Raw genomic sequence first — 12344 nt, forward strand, 5'->3', positions numbered from 1 at the left:
ACGTGGACCAGGCAGTTTTGTCGTTCTCAAGTGGTGTGTAGACTAAAAAGCCTGAGGACCGTGGGTCTAGACAGCTAACTTCTGTCTACAACTATTTAGATTGCCTGGCTCCTGAGAACTTATGCCTTTTGCCTGCCTTACTGGGCCTTCCAATAAAATGGACTAATTTTAATGAGTTCCTCTTTTGTATTCTTCCTGCTTACACTTTGCAAGAGATGCTGCTGGGCAGAAGTTAAGTCAGTGTAATCTTGTCAGATGACTGTCAGAGTTGTAAAGCGGGTACCTCCCTTTCATTCTTCTCTTTTTTGTGTTTGTATTTGTGTTGGGGGAGGGTACTGTGCGTACCTGGGGTCTGAAGGAAGATGAACCTCCTTCCCCCTCCCCCCTTCCCCCCTGCTAGGTCAGTGCCACAGTGACAACCAGCAACTTGTCTGCCTCCTGAAGGTGAGTCTGTGTTAAGGGTTGCCTGGCAGGAAACAGCCAGCCTTCAAGGACCAGCTGAAAAGAGGTTGCCTCCAGAATCTGTAGAAGGTTTTGCTGGCTGGTGATGTCCCCGCTTCCTCCAGACTTCCCTTGGCCTTGAATACAGGTTGTGTAGCATCCTCGGAGCTGGGGTAGGAGAACATCCAGAGGGACATATGTGCTGGTGAGATTCATTGCCGCCCCCTCGCTGACCTCCAGACGCCACCCCTGGAAGTCCTCCCTTCTCTTACTCTTGGAGCCCTCCCATCCTGCTGAGCCTGGCAGATGGCCTGGGTACAAATTTTATTTCTATGGTATTGTCTTAAATTGTGTCCCCCCGAGGTACCTGAGCAAAGAGGCTTGCACAGACTGGATGTTCAAAAACCGTTGTTCAGTGAATGAGCCACGGGGAGACCCACTGTTCGGAGGAGACAGCCTGTGAACACTTCCTAGTCTAGTTTCTTCTACTGTATGTTAATAAGGTGTATTGTGAATAAAAACTCCTGACTTTGGTTGAATGCCGCCTTTTTTTTTTTTTTTTTTTTAAGAAATTGCTGGCACAACCTTGAGAAGGGTGGGGACATCCTTTATTTAATATAATATAGATTGTTTGGCTGGAGGCCCAAATCTTGGTTTCCGTCATCAGCTTATTAAATGAAGTTTTACAGGATTGGACTAGAGAGAGGAATTACAGAAGATTGTCTGCCCTTGTAGTGGTGATTTGCCCTTAGTAATGGGAAATTCCTGGGCGGAGATATTTAACTTGCATTTGTTTGTACACAGGTGAAAACTGAGCTCTACCTTGTCTCCTCCCAGCCTTTAAAAGCCTTTTTTTTGATACATCTACCTCTAAAACACAGTGAAAACAGATTGGAAACTGGGTTGCTTCAACCATAAGCTGTTTGATTAAGCCACAGTGGGGTTCTGTGCCCCAGCATACCCTTGTGGCCTTCTGTTGGGTGTCATAAGTAATTGTGTTCCTTTATTATTATTGGAATTAGAGAAACTGCGACACTGAGAACTTGATCCATTACCTGATAATATATCCAGAACCCCAGGCTTCCAGCAGATGTTATAAAACACGTACCTCAAGAAATAGGGCAGACGAGTTACAGCACTGTGTGCATCACCAGATTTCTCCTTTGCTCCCTTTTAAACTCTGCCTTGCAAGTGGCCTGTCTTTTGTGACCCTTGGGAGGAGGTAAAGAATCCACCTTTACCTGTTTGTGTAAAAAAGACTGATGCCTGGGGCCCACTCCCCAGGGATTCTGATTTGTTGGTCTGAGGTACTTAAGGATACTTAAGAGCTCCCCGGGTGACTTCACATGCAGCCGAGGTTCAGAAATACTGTATTAGCCAAAATACTTCCCCATTCATCCTGTGTTATTAGCTTTTTAGTCAATGTTCCAATTTACAAAGTACCGCCCTTCCACATACTCGCTGTGTTCTCACAGTGACTCAGTGAAGCAGACCAGCTTCTGCTCCCAGGGCTGCTCAGTCTTCGTGAGTGTTCTGTGAAGGCTTGTCACCTCGTCGCTTGGTTCTCTGCTTTGTATGTGGCTATTTGTAACTGCGTGGCGCGCTGGCCTTTTGATGAGGCCCCTTCTCTTCACAGCCACACGCATCAGGCGTTTAAAAGGGTGTGTTATTTTTCATCTTTTGAAATCTATTGCTTTCTCTGCCTTTCGGGAGCCTATTGAAATTTGCAGAATGTTTGATTAAGCTCTGTAGGGTTATGGAAAGCACTATTCATAGAAGCTCTAGTTTCTGTTCCACCACTGACGAATTGTGTGACTTTGGGCAAATACTTCGCATTTTGTAAATGGATGCTATTAACCTACCAGAAGGCATGCACTAGACTAAATGGACATCCTGCTTCAGCTGTGAGAGTCGGATGGTCTCTGGCTGACTGCCCATTCCTCCATTGCTGGCAATTCCTGTTGCCAATATGTTCAGTTCAAACACAGCTTTCACACCTTTCTGTCCTCCAGGTGAGATAGACTGAAGATCAGTAGGTCTTGATAACTCATTGAATGTGAACATTGAGAGACCCCATCGTGTCTTTTTTTTAAAAATTTATTTATTTATTTATTTATTTATGGCTGCGTTGGGTCTTCGTTGCTGCATGCGGGCTTTCTCTAGTTGCAGCGAGCGGGGGCTACTCTTTGTTGCGGTGCGCGGGCTTCTCATTGCGGTGGCTTCTCTATTGCAGAGCACGAGCTCTAGGTGCGCGGGCTTCAGTTGTTGTGGCAGTTGGGCTTCAGTAGTTGTGGCTCGTGGGCTTAGTTGCTCCGCAGCATGTGGGATCTTCCTGGACCAGGGCTCAAACCCGTGATTATTTTTATCATATTTTTTTAATCAAGTTCCTAAGTAATTCTTGTGATTAAACAAAAGTGGGAAGTTGCTCTCTAGGGAATTGAATATAGTAGGCACTCAGTAAATGAACACATGTCTATTCTACTAACCCATTTCATTTTTCTTCCTGTAGTTTTACAGATTAGTTAAAGTCCACAATCCTAGAATTCAGAAAAACAAACACTATATGCAGGAGAGAAAACTAAACATTGGCTGCACTGTACTTAGTGCTCTTTGATGCTTACATGTGTTGATAGCAAATGTGATAGGTTTCTTTTAAACCTATTTGGGAATCTAGGCAGAGGGATAAAACAGTAGAGCTGTATGAACATTATTCTTAGGCTCTATGCCATGGACTACATTTTAGATGAGATGGTGAAATTGGATATTTTGGTTTTTAAGTCAGTGAGTTACTTAATAGACAATCCTGTGGTCTGCTTTATACTAAATTCACTTGTGGCAGGCATACTGTATTTGTAATCATTTTGCTTTTAATTTTAATTTTGAATATATGGTCTTTGATACTGAAGGTTACATTTGGAAAAGGAACATTGCCCTGTACTAAACCATATATACTTATATTGCTTTGTCTGGAATACATTCGAATGCCATGTGCCTTGGAGCATGGTTGTCACAGGGATATGTAATTACAGTTTAAAAATCTCTTTAATTTTTTCAGACTACTAAGTCACTGTTAGATAAGTCCCATGGTTCTGTATTAAAACTTATTTTGGTTAATGATTCCTACAAAATAATTTTTACTTAGCTAATGCAGAGAATAGGCCCCAGTACCTTGACTTCCAAATCTTCTTCTCTGAACAGCATGAGAATGACATGAGTTATGACTGATTAAAACTATATACTTTCATTTTCTGTTGCAAAAGTTTTATATACATATACACTCATATATAATGGAAAATTGGGAAATTACCGAAAAATATTCAATATATAGGAGCAAGTCACCCATAATGCCAACATCAGACTTCACCTCTGCTTACATTCTGCTTTACATAATTTTGACCTTCTACTATGTCTAATTCTTTTGGTCTCTCACTAGACCCTGACTAGTAAAACTTGAACTTGTACATTTTGTTCATTCTGCTTGATATTGGTTCATCTGAAGCAAGGACAGAATGGGTATTGAGATATTTTCAGATGATGTTCTCATGGTGGAATAATTTAATAATGAAGTCTAAACAGCCCTTTTCATGGGCACTTTCAGTCAGGAAGTACGCTATTTAATATAGGTGTTTTGTGCCCGGCATGCTGCCTTGGATTTTGACCATCCCAGCTTCTTGGATCTTTCTTTTCCTGTCAGATTTTACAGTCACCCTCCTAGGCAGAGCCCATCCTCAGATAACTAGAACTGTAAAGGTAAGAACTGGTTAGTCTCCTTTCTCCTGTTTTCTCCTTTCAATCCGTACAAGGCTCCCAGAGAGACAGACATTCCTCTATGATGTTCTCCTGTTCCGTTCCTGAAGCTCGCGGTGGCTTCGATGGCTGTAGACGTCCAGGTGCGTCAGCAGTGGCCCTTCCTACTTCACCAGCTTATTTGTTACTCGCTGATGCAGTCTGTGCTCTGGCCGGGAAAAGCTGCACACAGCCCATCCCTCTACCTTTGCTCCTGCATTGCCTTCACCTGCAATTTTCTTCCCTCTTCTCTCTGGCAGTTCATGTCCCTGTTTTCCTTCAAAACCCTAGGAAGCCTTCCTCTTTGACCTGCTGTACATCTGCCAGCACATTATCATTTTGTGTTTGTCCACATGTCATTTTTTAAAACTATTTACTCAACCAATTAACATCAGGGACCTGCCATCTCTTCTGTTTTTCCCACAGTGCCCTACATTGGTTTAGACATCTAAGTTAATTTAACTTAAACCAATACAGACTTTGGTATTTTTCAGAGAGGGAAAGTGAGGCTTTGGTACGAAGGTGTTCCCTGCTGCATGCGGCATGCCGGAACCCGACCGGTGTCACGCCAGAATTGATGGAGGGAGTTAAGATGACAGAACAACCTATTAAAAAAGAAAAAAAAAAGCAAATAGAAACACCATCCTCTCAAACTTTCATCATAGAGCAAGTGTTTTGTGAGAAATTTCTTTTTTTTTTTTTTTTGGCACTCATGGTTATTTATTTTATTCTGTGGGTTATAATCCATTACTATTTATTTTGCTATTCAAATTGTGCGGGAAATCCTTTTTTAAAAATTAGCCAATAGAGCCACTGGGAGCTGAGATAAGAGGCTGGCCATTGTTTAGTTCTCCTCTCTGCCTTTTCTGCCTTCTCTTGGAAGGTCCTCCGGATGGGGTCTGTGCTCACCCGAGGCTGGGGGTGGAGGAAACAGGCAGGGTGGGCGGGGAGGCTGCTGACACAGGTGCCGGCAGACTCCGGATGAAGACAGCTCTGTCCACACGTGCAGCGCTTGCTTCCTGCTTCAGACCCGAGCGCTCCATTACAAAATAATTCAGATCTTGTTAGTTTCTAAATAAGCTAGTGGGAAGACACTGAGCGTTTGTATTGTCTTCCTCTGAGGTTTAGATAGGGATTTAACTTTTAGTGTCTAGATCATCAGGGCATTTGAGGGCTAGTGAAAATGTAAGATCCCGAAGTAGGGCTTCCCCGGTGGCGCAGTGGTTGGGAGTCCGCCTGCTAATGTGGGGGACGCGGGTTCGATCCCTGGTCCGGGAGGATCCCACATGCCGCGGAGCGACTGGGCTCGTGTGCCACAACTACTGAGCCTGTGCTCTAGAGCCCGTGAGCCACACCGTGCCGCAACTACTGAAGCCTGCGGGCCTGGAGCCCGTGCTCCGCAATGAGGGAGGCCGCTGCAGTGGGAGGCCCGCGCACCGCGACGAAGGGTGGCCCCCGCTCGCCTCAAACTGGAGAGGGTCCGCGCGCAGCAGTGAAGACCCAACACAGCCAAAAATAAATAAATAAATAAATTAAATTAAAAAAAAAAAAAAAAGATCCCGAAGTAATCATCTCTACTCAGTATGACCACGTATGAAATACCTCACTGGAAAATTTTACCTCTCTCCTCCGAAATAAAACTTTTAATTCTAAGGTAACAAATAATCAGAAGATTTTAAAGGTTGACAAAACACCTGAATCCACGGATGTCTGTGTCAGAGCAGTCTGGAGCAGTTATGACTATTCACTGTAATAGCAACACATGTAGGGCCTTGGCAGTTCCCCCTGAAAAAGGAAATTAATGATTAATGATAAGGAGTAAACCTTAGAAAGGAAGAAGCTCGGTTTTAATACCAAGTAGGGAAATTAAGGTGAATATGAAGGGAGAGAGGGAGTGAGAAAGAAACATCAAAGCATCTGAGCACAAATAAGGGCACAGAAGTTGCCAGTTGGTGATGTGTGTTAGAGCCAAATTATAGGACAAAGATAGAAGGTGGAAAGGACAAAGCGGAAAAAGTAACGACAGGTGAGGACAGGGCACAGTCGGACTCCCATCTCGGGAGCATCTTGGGCTGCTCTGCGGTCTCCTTCTATCTTGTGGCGCTATGATTCTTTGGCCCAGGTCCTGGCCCTGTCACCCGCTTTGCCCTGTGGTGCAGCCTCCTGACACCAGTGACTCCCCGGGCCTCAGAAGGGGAAGCGTGAAGACAGATGCAGTGACTTAAATTAGCCCGGGAGCCTGGAGGGAACAGCGATGCTGCTGCTGCTGCCCCTTCCTCTGCCCCTCCTCCGACCTCCCTCCCTTTCTTTCTTCCTTACCTGGTAGCGTAACAGTCCCAGAGGGGAATCCTGCAAACTCGGGGGCTGGCAGAGAAGCGGGAGTCATTGTCTTGGAGCAATGGAAATCCTCCGCCACAAGGGAAATTGTCTGCTCACCATGCTTTTTGCGGAGCCAATGTCCAGGAGTTACCCGTTTTAACTTGTCTGTTGTAGGATGCAAACTAACTCCTCAACATGACTGCCTGGTGATCACATCAGCCCTGCTACTCTTTCCTTGTCAGGGCAACTTGCTAAGACCTGAGATGCGCTGACGGCCATCTCATCATATCCTTAGATAATCCTTAGATGTTACGTAATCACAGGTGAGGAAACAACAGGCTGGAGGATGTGACTCTTGCTGTGACATTTTTGCATCTTCGTAGAGGAGCTGAACTTAGGAACAAGGTCTCCTGAGTCTTGGTCCACAGTTTTTTTTTGTTTTGTTTTTTTTAAACAATACACCATAAAACCTCACTTGTTTCTAAGTTCCTAGGGTTAGTTTTGGCATCAAGGGGAAAAGAAACTGAGCCGGCCTGGGATGGAGGTGGTTGGCACAGAGAGACAGACAGGAGCCTGTGGTGGAGGATTTTGTGATTGTCGAGCTTCGAGCTTCGTAGCTCCCGCTTTCGCTGTCACTGGAGCTGAGCAGGGGGCCGGCAGCTACCCCTGGCCTGGCTGGTGTCCCATTTTTGAGGCCCCAGGGTTATTTTTAGCCTCAGGGCCTTGGAAGCAGGTGTGGTCCAGGCTTGAAGGCCACGCCTGGAATCTGTTCAAGTCTTGTGCGCGTCTATTTAGGAGCTGAGGACAGTGACAGACCCCTTAGCGACTTTGTTAAAAGAATTTGTGCTTTTCCAGTGAGAGGAGTAAAAGTCACACTGTGTTTCGTTTGCGATGCTTTAGGTAGGTTTGTTTTGGAAATTTTATAAATTGAAATACATTTTAAGAGTGTTAGGGAATATATTAGAAAGCTAGCTACGAGTCCTTTGTATATGGAAAAAAAACCCTTCTGTATTAAAAGAGTTACACCTCAGCTGACCCTTTTTAAAAGTCCGGGTTTATAGTCACAAGTGTGTAATTTAAAATTTAATTTTTCTCACCCCCCCCAAACGTTATTGTTATTAAAATAATCCTTTGTAAGTCCTTTTGTGAAGTAGAGATTCAGCTTTTTACCTTGAGGGTAAACATCAGCTTCCCTATATTGTGTTTGTTGGTATTCTTGCTTTGCCCAAACCCACACTTTTTTGTCGTTGTTGTGTGTGTGTGTGTGTGTGTGTGTGTACATTTTTTTTTTTTTTTGGCCGTGCCACGAGGCTTGCGGACTCTTAGTTCCCTGACCAGGGATCGAACCTGGGCCCAAGGCAGTGAAAGCGCCGAGTCCTAACCGCTGAACTGCCAGGGAATTCCCAGCCTGCACTTTTCTTGACAGCGCTGTTGAGGAGGACTAGAGCCACCCGGACCTGGGTCTGCGCGGATGTCGTGCCCTTTCTCTAATTTTTTTCTGCACTTTCCAAGACTTTGGGAAAGAAAAGAATGTAATAAATATTACCTTTACCCAAGCAAAACTATTATGACATTTTTGAATATATATGTTTGTGTGTTTGTGTATATGTGGGTGTTTGAGGTTCTGCTTTACCTACTGTTCTGTACTTTGATTATACTCTCTTTATATATCATGATTATCTTTCATTGTTGGTCATGTTTATTTTGGTCGTAATATCTTTAGTAATTCAGCTCTTTGTCAGGAAAGTACACCTGTTATATAGTGGAATTTTGCTGTTTGGGGGTAGGTGGGCTAACTGTGGTGCATGGATAAAGATGATAAGTTTATATTAGTATCACCTACCCCCTGAATACAGTAACCTCTCTTACAAAGGCCTTGTGGTAAGGATTCGATACACCTTCTGACAAGGAGAGCTCCTTGAAAGCATTTTTCTTTATTTTAATGTTAACCTCCTTTAAATGATTTCCTTGTTGTATAGCTCTATTCAAGCATGCATCTTGTTCAACATGTCTTTGATGTTTTCCAACATTCTATGTTATAAAGCCAAGATTCTGTTATTAGGTACTACACATTTGTGGAGTTGGAAGAATTGTATTAAATTAGCATTAATAGTAATCTTTCTTGTTACAGTGTTTCTTTTTATTTCTTTGCCAAGTAATGCACTAACATAGGAACCACAGCTTCTTCCTTTGTAGTTTAAAGGAAGAAACTATACTAAACTTTCTTGTGTGTTTGTGTGTGTGTGTGTGTGTATGTGTATTTTACACTTAAGTTAAAAGTTCAAGTGACTAAAAATGCTTCATTTCCAAAAGATATAACCATAGTTCTGAAGGAAGACTGAACACCTGCCACATCTTTTCCTGGCATTTGCCCAATTCACCATTACCTTGGTCAACATATTCATTGACCTCAAGCCCTGACATAGAGAACTAGTCTCCCAGGAGTCCATGTAGCCATCTTCTACCTCCCTCATGGTCTTTACTTAACCATCAGAGCAAGGACTTCTCTGACTACTCTGTTTAAAACTTTAACCCCTCCACCTCCATTCTCCTTCTTCTTTCCCTGCTTAATTTTTCCTCCTTAGCACTGATCACCATCTCTCATACGACATGTTTTGTTGTTGTTGCTGTTTATTATGCATCTCTCATCATTCAGTTAGAAACTCCAGGAGGACAAGAGCTTTTGCCTCGTTCATTTCTGCTGCATTTCCACAGCAGTGCCTGGCACTTATTAGGTGCCCAATAACCATTTGTTAGTTGACTGAATGAGTTGCAGTAGGCCTGACAGATGCTCAGGAAAACCAGGACGTACTAATTATTCCCCGTCTAACATTCTGAATCTCTCCTCCCCTGCCTCCAGCCCAGCTTTATTGCAAATATCCTTCCACAACGGGTTCTCCTCAGCTCTCAGATTAAACCAGCCTATGGCCACATTCCTCTTGCCAGCTACTCTATCCAGGGGTCCTTCATTCCCACCCCCTCAAGACTACTGCTTCTGGGGGGTAGAGTCCGTCGTTTTCAGGCAGGGTGCCAGGTGGAAGCATTAAATGCAGAAGGGTAAGTAAGGGAGCCCTGGGGCAGGAATGTGTCGGGGATGGATAACTGGTGTGGAGGCAGGAAAGAGGAGGGGAGGAGGGGGGAGGGGGTGGAGTGGGGCGGGGAGCTCAGGTGGGTCAGGGAGGGGGAAGCTGGTAGAGCAGGTGACCATAAACAGGAGGCTTCCGTTGAGCCAGTTCCAAGAGTGCAGTGCGCTTCCTCAGCAGAAACTTGGGTAAGGCGTCTCGCAGATCTGGACTCTGCCTGGGCTGGTCTGTGTCTGAAGCAGAGGCCTTGTATTGAGTCTCTGAAGGATGGCTACTCTTGCAGCCTTTGTCTGTGGATCCTTGAGATGCGCGTAAACAACCTGAGCCTCTGATAAGAGCAGGCTCTTCCTACAGTGCTGTGAGTTGCTGAGAGGCGGTTGTTGGATTTTTCCAGTGCTGACAAATGTTGTCTCCATGCGTAGCTCTGTCTAGACAGTGATTCAAGCAACCTCTATCCCATTATCGCCACCACTAGTCGGGTTGCGTCCTCTATGCTGCGGTAAGAAAATATGTCCAGGGCAGGAATAGGTGACTGAAAAATGCATTAAGGTCGTATTGCCTTCTTGGCTTTGGTGAGGATGGTTTCTGGGTTTGTTTTTGTTTCTTTATGGCATATATTTTACCAAATACCAGACCTCAGAATTTCCATCAGGGCTAACCCGCAGCGTGTGAGGCGGAGTAGCTTTAATCAGTGTAGAATTAAAATGGTCAGAGTCCGAGATGCTGTTGCTTCCGGACATCATGGCCTTCTTTTTTCCCTTTTGATTTGTTCAGTTTTTCTCTTATTAACAGTCTGTGTGTAAGGCTCTGCTGAAAGCCTGTTCGGGGTATCCTGTTGCCTATTTCTTCAGTTTTACTGGAGGAAAAAAAATTTAAGACTGGCTTGTAGTTTAATAGCTAAACTACAAGCCAGTCTTAAACTTCTCACCTGATTATATCCTTTCCATAAATTCTCTGAGAATCTGAGCTTGAGCTGAAGCCCAACCAAACAAGGCTCGGTCACTGTCCTGACTTAACAAAGCAGACACAGCTTTGGGGTCCTTTCCCCTCTCCTGAGAATTCCTTTGAAAAAGGAAGGTTTTAAAATGGAGCTGGGGGGTGGGATGGGGGGCAGCCCGTGGGCCCTGATGTGGGCACCGGGGTAGCTGTGCCGGCGACAGCCCCAGAGGGAGAATCGTGTGCGAGAAAGGGCCTCACCTCTCTCCTGGTGGAATAGACCCAGTGCAGTGTGACCGGCCGAGAAGCCAGGGTCGTATCTGGGAAGTCGAAAAGAATAACGCCTCATCTGAGAAGAGGAGGGAGACACTTACCAGTCGTTTAAAAACGACCTCAATCTTTAAAAAATTTGCTGGTTGGACACTAGCTTTAAAGGCTACAAGTCAAGTAAAGGCTGCAATCAAAACAAAACACTTTTCCTCTCAGCTAATTACTGTAATGGCAAATACTGGTTCTTAGCCAGTTGAGCTTTATTTCGTTCTTTTAATTAAATTGATCATCAAAATAGTCTTAGACTTAACCAGTTCTCTGACATAACTAATTCAGTGGTATTCTTTAGTCCATTGATACTCTTGCGAAGTTGGATGTAGAGTGAGTTTGAACAAATAACACTCTCCTAATTTCCATTATAAAGTCATAGATGCATTTCCATAGGTAACGGAATGGAATCTCAAACGTAAGTTACACAGAAAAACTTCAAATATTGTATGTTAGGGCGGAAGGTTCTTACACAGTTTATGTCAATATTAAATGTTATAAAATAGGAAACGTAAATTGTTTGCTGAAATGTAAAATGTACCACAATTGGCCCTTCTTTAGGGGATCTGCCCACATTGTTCCCTGATGTGTGTATTTTGTTATACTAATATATTGCCTCTGCCTCTCTCCATCTCTTCATAAATAAAGTCTTTTAAATCCTTTATTTCTGAAACTAAGATACTTCGTAAATATTTGTTTAGTGGACCTGGTTAAGGTTACTAGTCTTCGGTACAATAAATACTGACTTTTTTTAAATTTAATTTAATTTAATTTTATTTTTATTTTTTTAACATCTTTATTAGAGTATAATTGCTTTACAATGGTGTGTTAGTTTCTGCTTTATAACAAAGTGAATCAGTTATACATATACATATGTCCCCATATCTCTTCCCTCTTGCATCTCCCTCCCTTTTTTTTTTTTTTTTTTTTTTTTTTTTAAATAGAAAACTCTCTTGTATGTATATAGAAGGGTTATGTCGCCGTCTTCTGAAGGCCGGCTGCCTCCTAGATTTCCTCGATGGTGGACTGGGACGTCCCATCACACTTCTCTTGAGAAGAGAGTCTCTGCTGCCCCAGCCCCATCTCCTGGGTAGCGTCGTGGTCCAGGGCTCCCTCAGCACGATCCCCAGGCAGCCCGGAGGCCGGCCCAGGTGGGAGACCTTGAACAGCGCCCGTGAGGTCTGCAGGGACGGGGTGGCAGCAGAGTGACGCGGCTGAAGGCCTTGACCTTCGGTGGCCCCATGGCCTCCATACAGGGAACTTGTGGTGCCGCCCTCTCTTAGGGTGGGAACAGCCCAGGTTGCAGCAGGTTGTCCTTTAAGAGAGAAATTTCGTGCTTCCTTGAACATGAGTGTCACATTTTAAATTTCTCTTGAGTCAGAGTAGCTCCAGAGGATACTCTTCCATTAGGATGCCATAAAGCACCTTGCTGACCCTTCGAGCACATTGTCGTGAATTACT

At 44.1% G+C, this 12344-nt stretch overlaps 1 protein-coding gene across 8 annotated transcripts in view; it reads left to right on the forward strand.

Moving 5' to 3' along the window:
* DUSP16 (dual specificity phosphatase 16) overlaps window positions 1-12344 on the forward strand; it is an 85793-nt gene that overhangs the window by 21554 nt on the left and 51895 nt on the right. The window contains exon 5 of one of the 8 annotated variants that reach the window (XM_061205334.1): window positions 401-444. The exons of the other annotated variants lie outside the window; for them this stretch is intronic. The gene's annotated coding sequence lies outside the window, so the exon portion shown is untranslated. The remainder of the gene's footprint in view (window positions 1-400; window positions 445-12344) is intronic. 8 annotated transcript variants of the gene reach the window in all.

The sequence above is a fragment of the Eubalaena glacialis genome, chromosome 11, assembly GCF_028564815.1.
Source record: "Eubalaena glacialis isolate mEubGla1 chromosome 11, mEubGla1.1.hap2.+ XY, whole genome shotgun sequence".
Taxonomy (NCBI): domain Eukaryota; kingdom Metazoa; phylum Chordata; class Mammalia; order Artiodactyla; family Balaenidae; genus Eubalaena; species Eubalaena glacialis.